At 47.8% G+C, this 13,772-nt stretch overlaps 1 pseudogene; it reads left to right on the top strand.

Annotated features, from left to right (window-relative positions):
• The first annotated feature begins 8,724 nt into the window (after positions 1-8,724).
• On the top strand, positions 8,725-13,250 carry LOC115499097 (annotated as a pseudogene).
• The last annotated feature ends 522 nt before the right edge of the window (positions 13,251-13,772 follow it).

A 13,772-nucleotide genomic window follows, 5' to 3' on the forward strand; every position in this document is an offset into this window, starting at 1 on the left:
GAGGGGCGCCTGGGTGGCGCAGTCGGTTAAGCGTCCGACTTCAGCCAGGTCACGATCTCGCGGTCCGTGAGTTCGAGCCCCGCGTCAGGCTCTGGGCTGATGGCTCAGAGTCTGGAGCCTGTTTCCTATTCTGTGTCTCCCTCTCTCTCTGCCCCTCCCCCGTTCATGCTCTGTCTCTCTCTGTCCCCAAAATAAATAAACGTTGAAAAAAAATTAAAAAAAAAAAAAAAAGAAAAAAAAAAAGAAAAAAAAAACGTCTGGTAGAACTCCCCTGGGAAGCCATCCCGTCCTGGACTCTTATTTGTTGGGAGATTTTTGATAACCGATTCAATTTCTTCGCTGGTTATGGGTCTGTTCAAGCTTTCTATTTCCTCCTGATTGAGTTTTGGAAGAGTGTGGCTGTTTAGGAATTTGTCCATTTCTTCCAGGTTGTCCAATTTGTTGGCATATAATTTTTCATAGTATTCCCTGATAATTGTTTGTATCTCTAAGGGATTGGTTGTAATAATTCCATTTTCATTCATGATTTTATCTATTTGGGTCATCTCCCTTTTCTTTTTGAGAAGCCTGGCTAGAGGTTTGTCAATTTTGTTTATTTTTTCAAAAAACCAACTCTTGGTTTCGTTGATCTGCTCTACAGTTTTTTTAGATTCTATATTGTTTATTTCTGCTCTGATCTTTATTATTTCTCTTCTTCTGCTGGGTTTGGGGTGTCTTTGCTGTTCTGCTTCTATTTCCTTTAGGTGTGCTGTTAGATTTTGTGTTTGGGATTTTTCTTGTTTCTTGAGATAGGCCTGGATTGCAATGTATTTTCCTCTCAGGACTGCCTTCGCTGCGTCCCAAAGCGTTTGGATTGTTGTATTTTCATTTTCGTTTGTTTCCATATATTTTTTGATTTCTTCTCTAATTGCCTGGTTGACCCACTCATTCGTTAGTAGGGTGTTCTTTAACCTCCATGCTTTTGGAGGTTTTCCAGACTTTTTCCTGTGGTTGATTTCAAGCTTCATAGCATTGTGGTCTGAAAGTATGCATGGTATAATTTCAATTCTTGTAAACTTATGAAGGGCTGTTTTGTGACCCAGTATATGATCTATCTTGGAGAATGTTCCATGTGCACTCGAGAAGAAAGTATATTCTGTTGCTTTGGGATTCAGAGTTCTAAATATATCTGTCAAGTCCATCTGATCCAGTGTCTCATTCAGGGCCCTTGTTTCTTTATTGACCGTGTGTCTAGATGATCTATCCATTTCTGTAAGTGGGGTGTTAAAGTCCCCAGCAATTACCACATTCTTATCCATAAGGTTGCTTCTGTTTATGAGTAATTGTTTTATATATTTGGGGGCTCCGGTATTCGGCGCATAGACATTTATAATTGTTAGCTCTTCCTGATGGATAGACCCTGTAACTATTATATAATGTCCTTCTTCATCTCTTGTTACAGCCTTTAATTTAAAGTCTAGTTTGTCTGATATAAGTATGGCTACTCCAGCTTTCTTTTGGCTTCCAGTAGCATGATAAATAGTTCTCCATCCCCTCACTCTGAATCTAAAGGTGTCCTCAGGTCTAAAATGAGTCTCTTGTAGACAGCAAATAGATGGGTCTTGTTTTTTTATCCATTCTGATACCCTATGTCTTTTGGTTGGCGCATTTAATCCATTTACATTCAGTGTTATTATAGAAAGATACGGGTTTAGAGTCATTGTGATGTCTGTATGTTTTATGCTTGTAGTGATGTCTCTGGTACTTTGTCTCACAGGGTCCCCCTTAGGATCTCTTGTAGGGCTGGTTTAGTGGTGACAAATTCCTTCAGTTTTTGTTTGTTTGGGAAGACCTTTATCTCTCCTTCTATTCTAAATGACAGACTTGCTGGATAAAGGATTCTCGGCTGCATATTTTTGCTGTCTAGCACCCTGAAAATCTCGTGCCAATTCTTTCTGGCCTGCCAAGTTTCAAAAGAGAGATCAGTCACGAGTCTTATAGGTCTCCCTTTATATGTGAGGGCACGTTTACCCCTTGCTGCTTTCAGAATTTTCTCTTTATCCTTGTATTTTGCCAGTTTCACTATGATATGTCGTGCAGAAGATCGATTCAAGTTACGTCTGAAGGGAGTTCTCTGTGCCTCTTGGATTTCAATGCCTTTTTCCTTCCCCAGTTCAGGGAAGTTCTCAGCTATTATTTCTTCAAGTACCCCTTCAGCACCTTTCCCTCTCTCTTCCTCCTCTGGGATACCAATTATGCGTATATTATTTCTTTTTAGTGTATCACTTAGTTCTCTAATTTTCCCCTCATACTCCTGGATTTTTTTATCTCTCTTTTTCTCAGCTTCCTCTTTTTCCATAACTTTATCTTCTAGTTCACCTATTCTCTCCTCTGCCTCTTCCATCCGAGCCGTGGTGGTTTGCATTTTGTTTTGCATTTCCTTTAAAGCGTTTTTCAGCTCCTCGTGACTGTTCCTTAGTCCCTTGATCTCTGTAGCAAGAGATTCTCTGCTGTCCTGTATGCTGTTTTCCAGCCCAGCGATTAATTTTATGACTATTATTCTAAATTCACTTTCTGTTATATTATTTAAATCCTTTTTGATCAGCTCATTAGCTGTTGTTATTTCCTGGAGATTCTTCTGAGGGGAATTCTTCCGCTTGGTCATTTTGGATAGTCCCTGGTGTGGTGAGGGCCTGCAGGGCACTTCCCCTGTGCTGTGGTGTATAACTGGAGTTGGTGGGCGGGGCTGCAGTCCGACCTGATGTCTGCCCCCAGCCCACCGCTGGGGCCACAGTCAGACTGGTGTGTGCCTTCTCTTCCCCTCTCCTAGGGGCGGGATTCACTGTGGGGTGGCGTGGCCCGTCTGGGCTACTTGCACACTGCCAGTCTTGTGATGCTGGGCATCTGGCGTATTAGCTGGGGTGGGTAGGCAAGGTGCACAGCGGGCGGCAGGGGGGGCAGTCTTAGCTCGCTTCTCCTTAGGTGATCCACTTCAGGAGGGGCCCTGTGGCAGCCGGAGGGAGTCAGATCCGCTGCCGGAGGTTTGGCTCCGCAGAAGCACAGAGTTGGGTGTTTGCTCGGAGGGAGCAATTTCCCTGGCCGGAACCGGTTCCCTTTGGGATTTTGGCTGGGGGATGGGCGGGGGAGATGGCGCTGGCGAGCGCCTTTGTTCCCCGCCAAACTGAGCTCTGTCGTCCGGGGGCTCTGCAGCTCACTCTCCCTTTGTCCTCCAGCCTTCCCGCTTTCCGAGCAGAGCTGTTAACTTATGACCTCCCAGACGCTAAGTCGCGCTTGCTGTCGGAACACAGTCCGTCAGGCCCCTCCGCTTTTGCCAGCCAGACTCGGGGGCTCTGCTTGGCTGACGAGCCGCCCCTCCGCCCCGGCTCCCTCCCGCCAGTCCGTGGAGCGTGCACCGCCTCGCCGCCCTTCCTACCCTCTTCCGTGGGCCTCTCGTCTGCACTTGGGTCTGGTGACTCCGTTCTGCTAATCCTCTGGCGGTTTTCTGGGTTATTTAGGCAGGTGTAGGTGGAATCTAAGTGATCAGCAGGACGCGCGGTGAGCCCAGCGTCCTCCTATGCCGCCATCTTCCCAGAATCCTCGTTTTCTTCTTCAAAATTACTTTGGCTATTCGGGGCTTTTTGTGGTTCCATACGAATTTTAGGATTGCTTGTTCTAGCTTCGAGAAGAATGCTGGTGCAATTTTGATTGGGATTGCATTGAATGTGTAGATAGCATTGGGTAGTATTGACATTTTGACAATATTTATTTTTCCAACCCATGAGCACGGAATGTTTTTCCATTTCTTTATATCTTCTTCAATTTCCTTCATAAGCTTTCTATAGTTTTCAGCATACAGATCTTTTACATCTTTGGTCAGGTTTATTCCTAGGTATTTTATGCTTCTTGGTGCAATTGTGAATGGGATCAGTTTCTTTATTTGTCTTTCTGTTGCTTCATTATTAGTGTATAAGAATGCAACTGATTTCTGTACATTGATTTTGTATCCTGCGACTTTGCTGAATTCATGTATCAGTTCTAGCAGACTTTTGGTGGAGTCTATTGGATTTTCCATGTATAATATCATGTCATCTGCAAAAAGTGAAAGGTTGACTTCATCTTTGCCAATTTTGATGCCTTTGATTTCCTTTTGTTGTCTGATTGCTGGTGCTAGCACTTCCAACACTATGTTAAACAACAGTGGTGAGAGTGGACATCCCTGTGGTGTTCCTGATCTCAGGGAAAAAGCTCTCAGTTTCTCCCCATTGAGGATGATGTTAGCTGATGATCTTTAAGTATGTTCCTTCTATCCCGACTTTCTCGAGGGTTTTTATTAAGAAAGGGTGCTGGATTTTGTCAAAGGCCTTTTCTGCATCGATTGACAGGATCATAGGGTTCTTATCTTTTCTTTTATTAATGTGATGTATCACACTGATTGATTTGCGAATGTTGAACCAGCCCTGTATCCCAGGAATGAATCCCACTTGATCATGGTGAATAATTCTTTTTATATGCTGTTGAATTCGATTTGCTAGTATCTTATTGAGAATTTTTGCATCCATATTCATCAGGGATATTGGCCTGTAGTTCTCTTTTTTTACTGGGTCTCTGTCTGGTTTAGGAATCAAAGTAATACTGGCTTCGTAGAATGAGTCTGGAAGTTTTCCTTCTCTATTTTTTGGAATAGCTTGAGAAGGATAGGTATTATCTCTGCTTTAAATGTCTGTTAGAACTCCCCTGGGAACCCATCTGGTCCTGGACTCTTATTTGTTGGGAGATTTTTGAAAACTGTTTTAATTTCTTCTCTGGTTATGGGTCTGTTCAAGCTTTCTATTTCCTCCTGATTGAGTTTTGGAAGAGTGTGGCTGTTTAGGAATTTGTCCATTTCTTCCAGGTTGTCCAGTTTGTTGGCATATAATTTTTCATAGTATTCCCTGATAATTGCTGGTATTTCTGAGGGATTGGTTGTAATAATTCCATTTTCATTCATGATTTCATCTATTTGGGTCATCTCCCTTTTCTTTTTGAGAAGCCTGGCTAGAGGTTTGTCAATTTTGTTTATTTTTTCAAAAAACCAACTCTTGGTTTCGTTGATCTCATCTACAGTTTTTTTAGATTCTATATTGTTTATTTCTGCTCTGATATTTATTATTTCTCTTCTTCTGCTGGATTTAGGCTGCCTTTGCTGTTCTGCTTCTATTTCCTTTAGGTGTGCTGTTAGATTTTGTATTTGGGATTTTTCTTGTTTCTTGAGATAGGCCTGGATTGCAATGTATTTTCCTCTCAGGACCTCCTTCGCTGCATCCCAAAGCGTTGAGATTGTTGTATTTTTATTTTCATTTGTTTTCATATATTTTTTAATTTCTTCTCATTGCCTGGTTGACCCATTCATTCTTAAGTAGGGTGTTCTTTAACCTCCATGCTTTTGGAGGTTTTCCAGACTTTTTCCTGTGGTTGATTTCAAGCTTCATAGCATTGTGGTCTGAAAGTATGCATGGTATGATTTCAATTCTTGTATACTTATGAAGAATATTCCTGTATTCGGTGCATAGACATTTATAATTGTTAGCTTTTCCTGATGGATAGACCCTGTAATTATTATATAATGCCCTTCTACATCTCTTGTTACAGCCTTTAATTTAAAGTCCAGTTTGTTTGATGTAAGTATGGCTATTCCAGCTTTCTTTTAACTTCCAGTGGCATGATAAATAGTTCTCCATTCCCTCACTTTCAATCTGAAAGTGTACTCAGGTAAAATGAGTCTCTTGTAGACAGCAAATAGATGGGTCTTGTTTTTTTATCCATTCTGATACCCTATGTCTTTTGGTTGGCGCATTTAATCCATTTACATTCAGTGTTATTATAGAAAGATATGGGTTTAGAGTCATTGTGATGTCCATAGGTTTCATGCTTGTAGCAATGTCTTAGGTACTTTGTCTCACAGGATCCCCCTTAGGATCTCTTGTAGGGCTGGTTTAGTGGTGACGAATTTCTTCAGTTTTTGTTTGTTTGGGAAGACCTTTATCTCTCCTTCTATTCTAAATGACAGACTTGCTGGATAAAGGATTCTCGGCTGCATATTTTTTCTGTTCATCACATTGAAGATCTCCTGCCATTCCTTTCTGGCCTGCCAAGTTTCAGAAGAGAGATCAGTCACAAGTCTTATAGGTCTCCCTTTATATGTTAGAGCACGTTTATCTCTAGCTGCTTTTAGAATTTTCTCTTTATCCTTGTATTTTGCCAGTTTCACTATGATATGTCATGCAAAAGATCAATTCAAGTTGGGTCTGAAGGGAATTCTCTGTGCCTCTTGGATTTCAATGCCTTTTTCTTTCCCCAGATCCGGGAAGATCTCAGCTATTATTTCTTCAAGTACACCTTCAGCACCTTTCCCTCTCTCTTCCTCCTCTGGAATACGACTTATGCGTAGATTATTTTTCTTTAGTGCATCACTGAGTTCTCTAATTTTCTTCTCATACTCCTGGATTTTTTTTATCTCTCTTTTTCTCAGCTTCTTCTTTTTCCATAATTTTATCTTCTAGTTCACCTATTCTCTCCTCTGCCTCTTCAATCCAAGCTGTAGTTGTCTCGATTTTATTTTGCAGTTCAATGATAGCATTTTTTAGCTCCTCCTGGCTGTTCCTTAGTCCCTTGATCTCTGTAGCAAGGGATTCTCTGCTGTCCTTTGTACTGTTTTCAAGCCCAGCAATTAATTTTATGACTATTATTCTAAATTTACTTTCTGTTATACTGTTTAAATCATTTTTGATCAGTTCACTAGCTGTTGTTATTTCCTGGACATTTTTCTGAGGGGAATTCTTCCGTTTCGTCATTTTGGATAGTCCCTGGAGCGGGACTGCAGGGCACTTCCCCTGTGCTGTCTTGAATAACTTTGCGTTGGTGGGAGGGGCCGCAGTCAGACCTGATGTCTGCCCCCAGCCCACCGCTGGGGCCACAGTCAGACTGGTGTGTGTCTTCTCTTCCCCTCTCCTAGGGGCGGGATTCACTGTGGGGTGGTGTGGCCCATCTGGGCTACTTGCACACTGCCAGGCTTGTGGTGCTGGGGATCTGGCGTATTAGCTGGGGTGGATCGGCAAGGTGCACAGGGGTGGGAGGGGTAGGCTCAGCTCTCTTTTCCTTTGGAGATCCGCTTTGGGAGGGGCCCTGCAGCACCAGGAGGGAGTCAGACCCACAGGAGGGATGGATCCGCAGAAGCACAGCCTTGGGTGTTTGTGCGGTGCAAGCAAGCTCCCTGGCAGGAACCGGTTCCCTTTGGGATTTTGGCTGGGGGATGGGCAAGGGAGATGGCACTGGCGAGCGCCTTTGTTCCCCGCCAAGCTGAGCTCTGTTGTCCAGGGCTCAACAACTCTCCCTCGTGTTGTCCTCCAGCCCTCCCATTCTTGGAGCAGAAATGTTAGCTTATAACCTTCCAGATGTCACATCCTGCTTGAAAGGGCGAGCCTATGCCAGCCGACTCCATCTTGTTCTGTGTCCTCCACCTTGAGTGACTATGTCCCGGACATGACCCCTTTCCCGGGAAAATCGCAGAAACCTCAGACCGCGCCTCCTCCCCTTGAGTAACCTCCCGCTCACCCGTTCAAACTTCCTGATCAAAACACGCCCAGCGACCTGCGTAACAGGACTCCGACCCTTCCCCAGCCAATCGGCTGAGGCCACGACCCTTCCCCAGCCAATCGGCTGAGGCCACAGCCATTACCTCACCAACTGCCCCTAGACCCCTATAAAACCTTTGTGCTTTTGAAACTCGCTCTCTCTCCCTGGTATCTCACCGCTGCGTCGGTGCAGGTAGGGGATTGAGCTCGAGCTAGCTCGAATAAAGGCTCTTTTGCTTTTGCATCGGATTCGGCTCCCTAGTGGTCTTTGGGGATCACGAATTCTGGGCATAACATTTGGGGGCTCGGCTGGGATCCCCAAGACCCCCGAGGGACCCCCGACCCGGAGAGCCTGACTGGCCACGGTTAGTGTCTGTCTGTTTGTTCTGTCTTTTCTGTGTGAGCTTATTTCTGGAATTCTGGTAGTGCCCAACGCGGTCTAAGCGGACGCACAGGAGGACCACGGGCCGGGAGTTTCGAAAGACATTCCGATTCTCCCTTCTGGAGGGACGTGGAATCCCCTCAAAGGTCTGAGACAAGGCGGGTCACTCCCACTGGTCGGCGTGAGGCCGTCGTCTTTGGAGGGACGTGGAATCCCCTCAAAGGTCTAAGCTAGCTTTCAGTTTTGCTTCCATGGAGTTGGAAGACTTTCTAGGGGCCCTCTGTTTGTCTGTTTTTGTGTTTCTCTCTTTTGCTCTGTGGACTTACTGGATGGACGTTATGGGGCAGGCTCAGACTACCCCTCTACCCACCCTCTTTGCTTAACCCCTTCCTAGCCCCGCTCCCTCCGGAGCCAAAACCCATTCTTGCTTTGCAGGGGACAAAGAAGAAGAAAAGTCTTATCCAGCCTTCAGCACCCCTCTACCCTGTCTTACAGGGGGGTACTGAAGAAGAATTAATTTTTCCTCCCCCGTATAACCCCTCTAGGATGCCGGAAGAACACCATCCTCCCCCTCCGGGGGAGGCAGATGCTGCTCCGAGAGCGGGAGGCGGAATCACTCCAGTGGGAAGCCCGCCCTTTACCAGACAAAGGGCTAAGAGGGAGCAATCTGCCTCTGCCGCCGACTCCATTATTCTGCCCCTGCAAGCCACCGGACCCCCAGACGCGGAGGGGAATCAGCCCCATCACTATTGGCCTTTCGCCACTAGTGACCTCTACAATTGGAAAGCTCAGAATCCTAAGTTTCCCGAGAAACTGGCAGGGCTTATTGATTTATTAGACTCTGTTCTTTTTACCCATCAGCCCACGTGGGACGATTGCCAGCAGCTTTTGCAGGTCCTGTTCAGGACTGAAGAAAGAGAAAGAATCCTCAATGAGGCCTGAAAACTAGTTCTGGGTGCAGACTGGAATCCCACCACCAACCAGGCTCAGATAGATGCCTCCTTCCCCTTAACTCGGCCCCAGTGGGATTTCAACACGGCAGAAGGTAAGGAGAGGCTCTGGGTCTACCACCAGACTCTAATGGGGGGTCTCCGAATGGCTGCTAGAAAGCCAACCAATTTGGCCAAGGTAGGAAATGTACAACAGGGAAAAGATGAATCTCTGGCTGCCTTTTTAGAATGGATCATGGAGGCATTCCGTACCTATACCCCCATGGATCCAGAGGCTCCGGAAAGCAAGGCAGCTGTTATCATGGCCTTTGTAAACCAATCGGCCATAGACATTAGGAGAAAATTACAGAGAATAGATAGACTAGGAGAAAAAAGTCTGCAGGACTTACTGGTGGTAGCCGAAAAGGTATATAATAACCGGGAGCCTCCTGAGGACAAGCAGGCTCGTGCCATGGCAGCTGCCAGCAGTAAGCAGACTCAAGACCTGGCCAGAATACTACTAGCTACCATTGCTGACTTCCCCGAGGAACGAGACCACCATCTCTGGCAGCTGGCAGACGACGCAAGAAAAGGTAAAGGAACCACCAAGGGGGGGAAGCAGAGGCTGCAGAAGGATCAGTGCGCATACTGCAAGGGGATAGGGCATTGGGCCCGAGATTGTCCAAAAAGGGCCGGCGGGAAGGGAAGCAAGACTGATCGAGTAAAAGTCCTAGAGCTAGATGAACTAAGTGATTAGGGGAGTCGGGGTTCAGACCCTCTCCCCGAACCCAGGGTAACTCTTAAAGTGGAGGGGACCCCTGTTGACTTCCTTGTCGACACCGGAGCACAACATTCGGTCCTCTGCACCCCACAAGGAAAACTAGCCAGCAGGAAGTCCTGGGTACAAGGGGCAACTGGTATGAGCCAGTATTCATGGACTACCCAAAGAACAGTAGATTTGGGAACAGGCCGGGTATCCCATTCCTTTATGGTAATACCAGAATGCCCCTACCCGCTGTTAGGACGGGACTTACTGACCAAGATTGGAGCTCAGATAACTTTCAGACAAGGGGGGCCTCAGGTCACCGATGGCAAGGGCCACCCCATCCAGGTACTGACCATGAAACTGGAAGATGAATACCGCCTCCACCAGGAGGCGCTCCCGAGAGAGGATAATATAGACAGATGGCTACAAGAATTCCCCTCAGTTTGGGCAGAGACAGGGGGGATGGGACTAGCTGCTCACAGGACCCCAGTCCTGGTAGAGCTCAAGCCAGGAGAGAGTCTGGTAAGGATCAAACAATACCCCATGTCTCAGGAGGCCCGGAAGGGGATCCAGCCACACATCCGGAGACTACGAAGCCTAGGGGTACTAGTTCCTTGCCAGTCTGCCTGGAACAGCCCCCTACTGCCAGTCAAAAAGCCTCACACAAATGACTACCGACCGGTACAAGACCTCCGGGAAGTAAATAAGAGGGTCGCGGACATACACCCAACTGTTCCCAACCCATATACTCTCTTGAGCTCCTTGGCACCCTCCAGGGTCTGGTATAATGTACTAGATTTAAAGGATGCCTTCTTCAGTCTGCCGCTGGCACCCCAGAGCCAACCCTTGTTCGCCTTCGAGTGGCATGATCCGGAGGAGGGCTACAGTGGGCAACTCACCTGGACACGGCTACCTCAGGGATTCAAAAATTCACCCACCATCTTCGATGAGGCACTACATGAGGACCTGGGTGAGTACAGAAGGGAGCACCCTGGCCTCACCCTCCTACAGTACGTAGATGACATCCTGATTGCTGCTGACACGGCCAAAGACTGTGAGCGAGGGACCCAGGACCTGCTGGCTACCCTGGGGACCTTAGGGTACTGGGCATCCGCGAAGAAGGCTCAGATATGCAGGGAGAGGGTAAGTTACCTGGGATATATCCTGGAGGGCGGACAGCGGCGGTTATCAGATGCCAGAAAAGAAACTGTCCTAAAGACCCCTATCCCACCTCCTGAAGAGAAGTGAGGGAATTCCTAGGATCAGCCGGCTACTGCCGCCTCTGGGTTCCAGGTTTTGCTGAGATTGCCAAGCCCTTATATGAAGCTACCAAAGAGGGGAAAACATTTAAATGGACTGAAAAAGAAGAAATTGCCTTTAATCAGTTAAAAAAAAGGCCCTCTTAAGTGCCCCAGCCCTGGGCCTACCAGACATTACGAAACCCTTCCACCTCTTTGTAGACGAACATAAGGGAATAGCAAAAGGGGTTCTAACTCAAGCCTTAGGCCCCTGGAACAGCCCAGTGGCTTACCTGTCTAAGAAACTAGACCCAGTGGCTGCCGGCTGGCCGCCATGCCTAAGAATTATTGCGGCGACAGCACTCCTAGTCAAGGATGCAGACAAACTGACCCTAGGACAGGAGATCTGGATCACGACCCCACACGCCATTGAAGGGGTCCTGAAACAGCCTCCGGATAGATGGATGAGCAATACACGTATGACTCATTACCAGAGCCTCCTACTCAACCCTCCACGAGTGCGGTTCCACCCCAGTGCAGCCCTCAATCCTGCAACCCTGCTGCCCGACCCTGACCTAGGTGCTCCACTACATGACTGCGGGAATCCTGGAACAAGTACATGGATTCCAGATGGAACTGACCGACTGGCCCCTCCCCGATGCCGAGGCTACTTGGTTCACTGATGGCAGCAGTTTTGTGCAAGACGGACACAGGTATGCGGGTGCAGCGGTGGTCACCGAAACAGACACCGTATGGGCGGAGGCTCTACCCTCCGGAACGTCAGCCCAGCGAGCAGAGCTCATAGCCCTCACCAAGGCGCTGACGCTGGGAGCTGGAAAACAGCTTAACATCTACACAGACAGCCGTTTTGCATTTGCCACAGCTCATATTCATGGGGCAATTTATCAGGAGAGGGGGTTACTGACAGCAGAAGGACGGACTATAAAAAATAAGCAGGAGATACTTAACCTGCTTACGGCCTTATGGCTTCCTGCCAAGCTAGCCATTATCCACTGCCAAGGGCACCAAAAAGCTGATAACCCAGTAGCTAGAGGTAATCGAAAGGCTGACCAGGCAGCCAAGACAGTAGCCCTTACTCCAGTCCCCACCATGACCATAAAACTACCAGACCCAGGAGACCCAGTTTTACCAGACCAGCCCAAGTAATCCCAGGAGGAGTTACAGCAGATCAAGAAACTCCCCATGGCCCAGGAGATAAAGGGATGGTGGTATACACCTAAGAAGGAGCTCGTGCTGCCAGACCAGCTCGGAGTCTCAATATTAGAGCACATGCATCGGTCTACTCACATGGGGGCCCGAAAATTAAAAGACTTAATCCGACATGCCGGAATCAAGATTCACCAACAGGACACCAAAATAGAGCAAGTTGTATCTGCCTGCAAGACCTGCCAACTCACCAACGCGAGAGCCACATCAAATAAAAAAGGAACCAGGCTCAGAGGCACCAGCCCGGGAGCCCAATGGGAAGTCGACTTCACTGAAGTCAAACCAGGAAAGTATGGTTATAAATATCTTTTAGTATTTACAGACACCTTCTCTGGCTGGGTGGAGGCATACCCAACCAAGCATGAAACGGCTCAGACGGTGGCTAAGAAGCTACTAGAAGACATCTTACCCAGGTATGGTTTTCCTGCCATGGTAGGATCAGACAATGGACCAACTTTTATCTCGCAGGTAACACAGGCAGTAGCCAAGGCGGTGGGGGCAAACTGGAAATTACATTGTGCTTATAGGCCCCAGAGCTCAGGACAGGTAGAAAGAATGAATAGAACCCTAAAAGAGACCCTTACCAAATTAACCATGGAGACTGGCGGGGACTGGGTGACTCTCCTACCGTACGCCCTTTACCAGGTTAGAAACACTCCTTACACTCTGGGTTTTACTCCCTACGAGATCATGTTTGGCAGGCCACCCCCTGTTATTCCCAGCCTTCGAGCTGAACTTATTGCTGAGTTTAAAGATCAAGAACTTTTTCTTTCCTTGAGAGGGCTCCAGAGGGCGCATGAGGACATTTGGCCGCGCCTCCGTGCCATCTACTAGGCTGGCCCTACCCTGACACCTCATCAGTACAGGCTGGGAGACTGGGTCTATGTCAAGAGGCACCACTGAGAGACCCTCGAGCCGCTCTAGAAGGGACCCTACATCGTGGTGCTGACAACCCCCACCGCTCTCAAAGTAGATGGCATCGCGACCTGGGTCCATCACACCCATGTTCGGCCAGCAGACCCCTCCTCGATCCAGAAGGACTTCGTCACGCGATGGGCCATCAGTCGGGACCAACACAACCCGCTCAAGCTCAAGCTACAGCGCATTCGACCCACCTAATATTGGTAACTCTGTTAACTCTGCTTGTCATTGCTCATGCTGCTGGGAGTCCCCACGCCCCCCAAAACATCACCTGGCAGATCATAGACACCAGCTCGGTGACAATACTTAATCAGACCTCCCAGAGCCACCCCAGGGACGCATGCTTCCCAGAACTTAGCGTAAACCTTCAAACTCTGTTCCCCTTGTCACCATAAATGCAGCCGGTCCCATGATTGGGTCCATAAGCTACATGACAAGGGGGGAATGAAAGGGCGAGCATATGCCAGCCGACTCCATCTTGTTCTGTGTCCTCCACCTTGAGTGACTATGTCCCGGACATGACCCCTTTCCCGGGAAAATCGCAGAAACCTCAGACCGCGCCTCCTCCCCTTGAGTAACCTCCCGCTCACCCGTTCAAACTTCCTGATCAAAACACGCCCAGCGACCTGCGTAACAGGACTCCGACCCTTCCCCAGCCAATCGGCTGAGGCCACGACCCTTCCCCAGCCAATCGGCTGAGGCCACAGCCATTACCTCACC

Source organism: Lynx canadensis, chromosome D4, assembly GCF_007474595.2.
Source record: "Lynx canadensis isolate LIC74 chromosome D4, mLynCan4.pri.v2, whole genome shotgun sequence".
NCBI lineage: Eukaryota > Metazoa > Chordata > Mammalia > Carnivora > Felidae > Lynx > Lynx canadensis.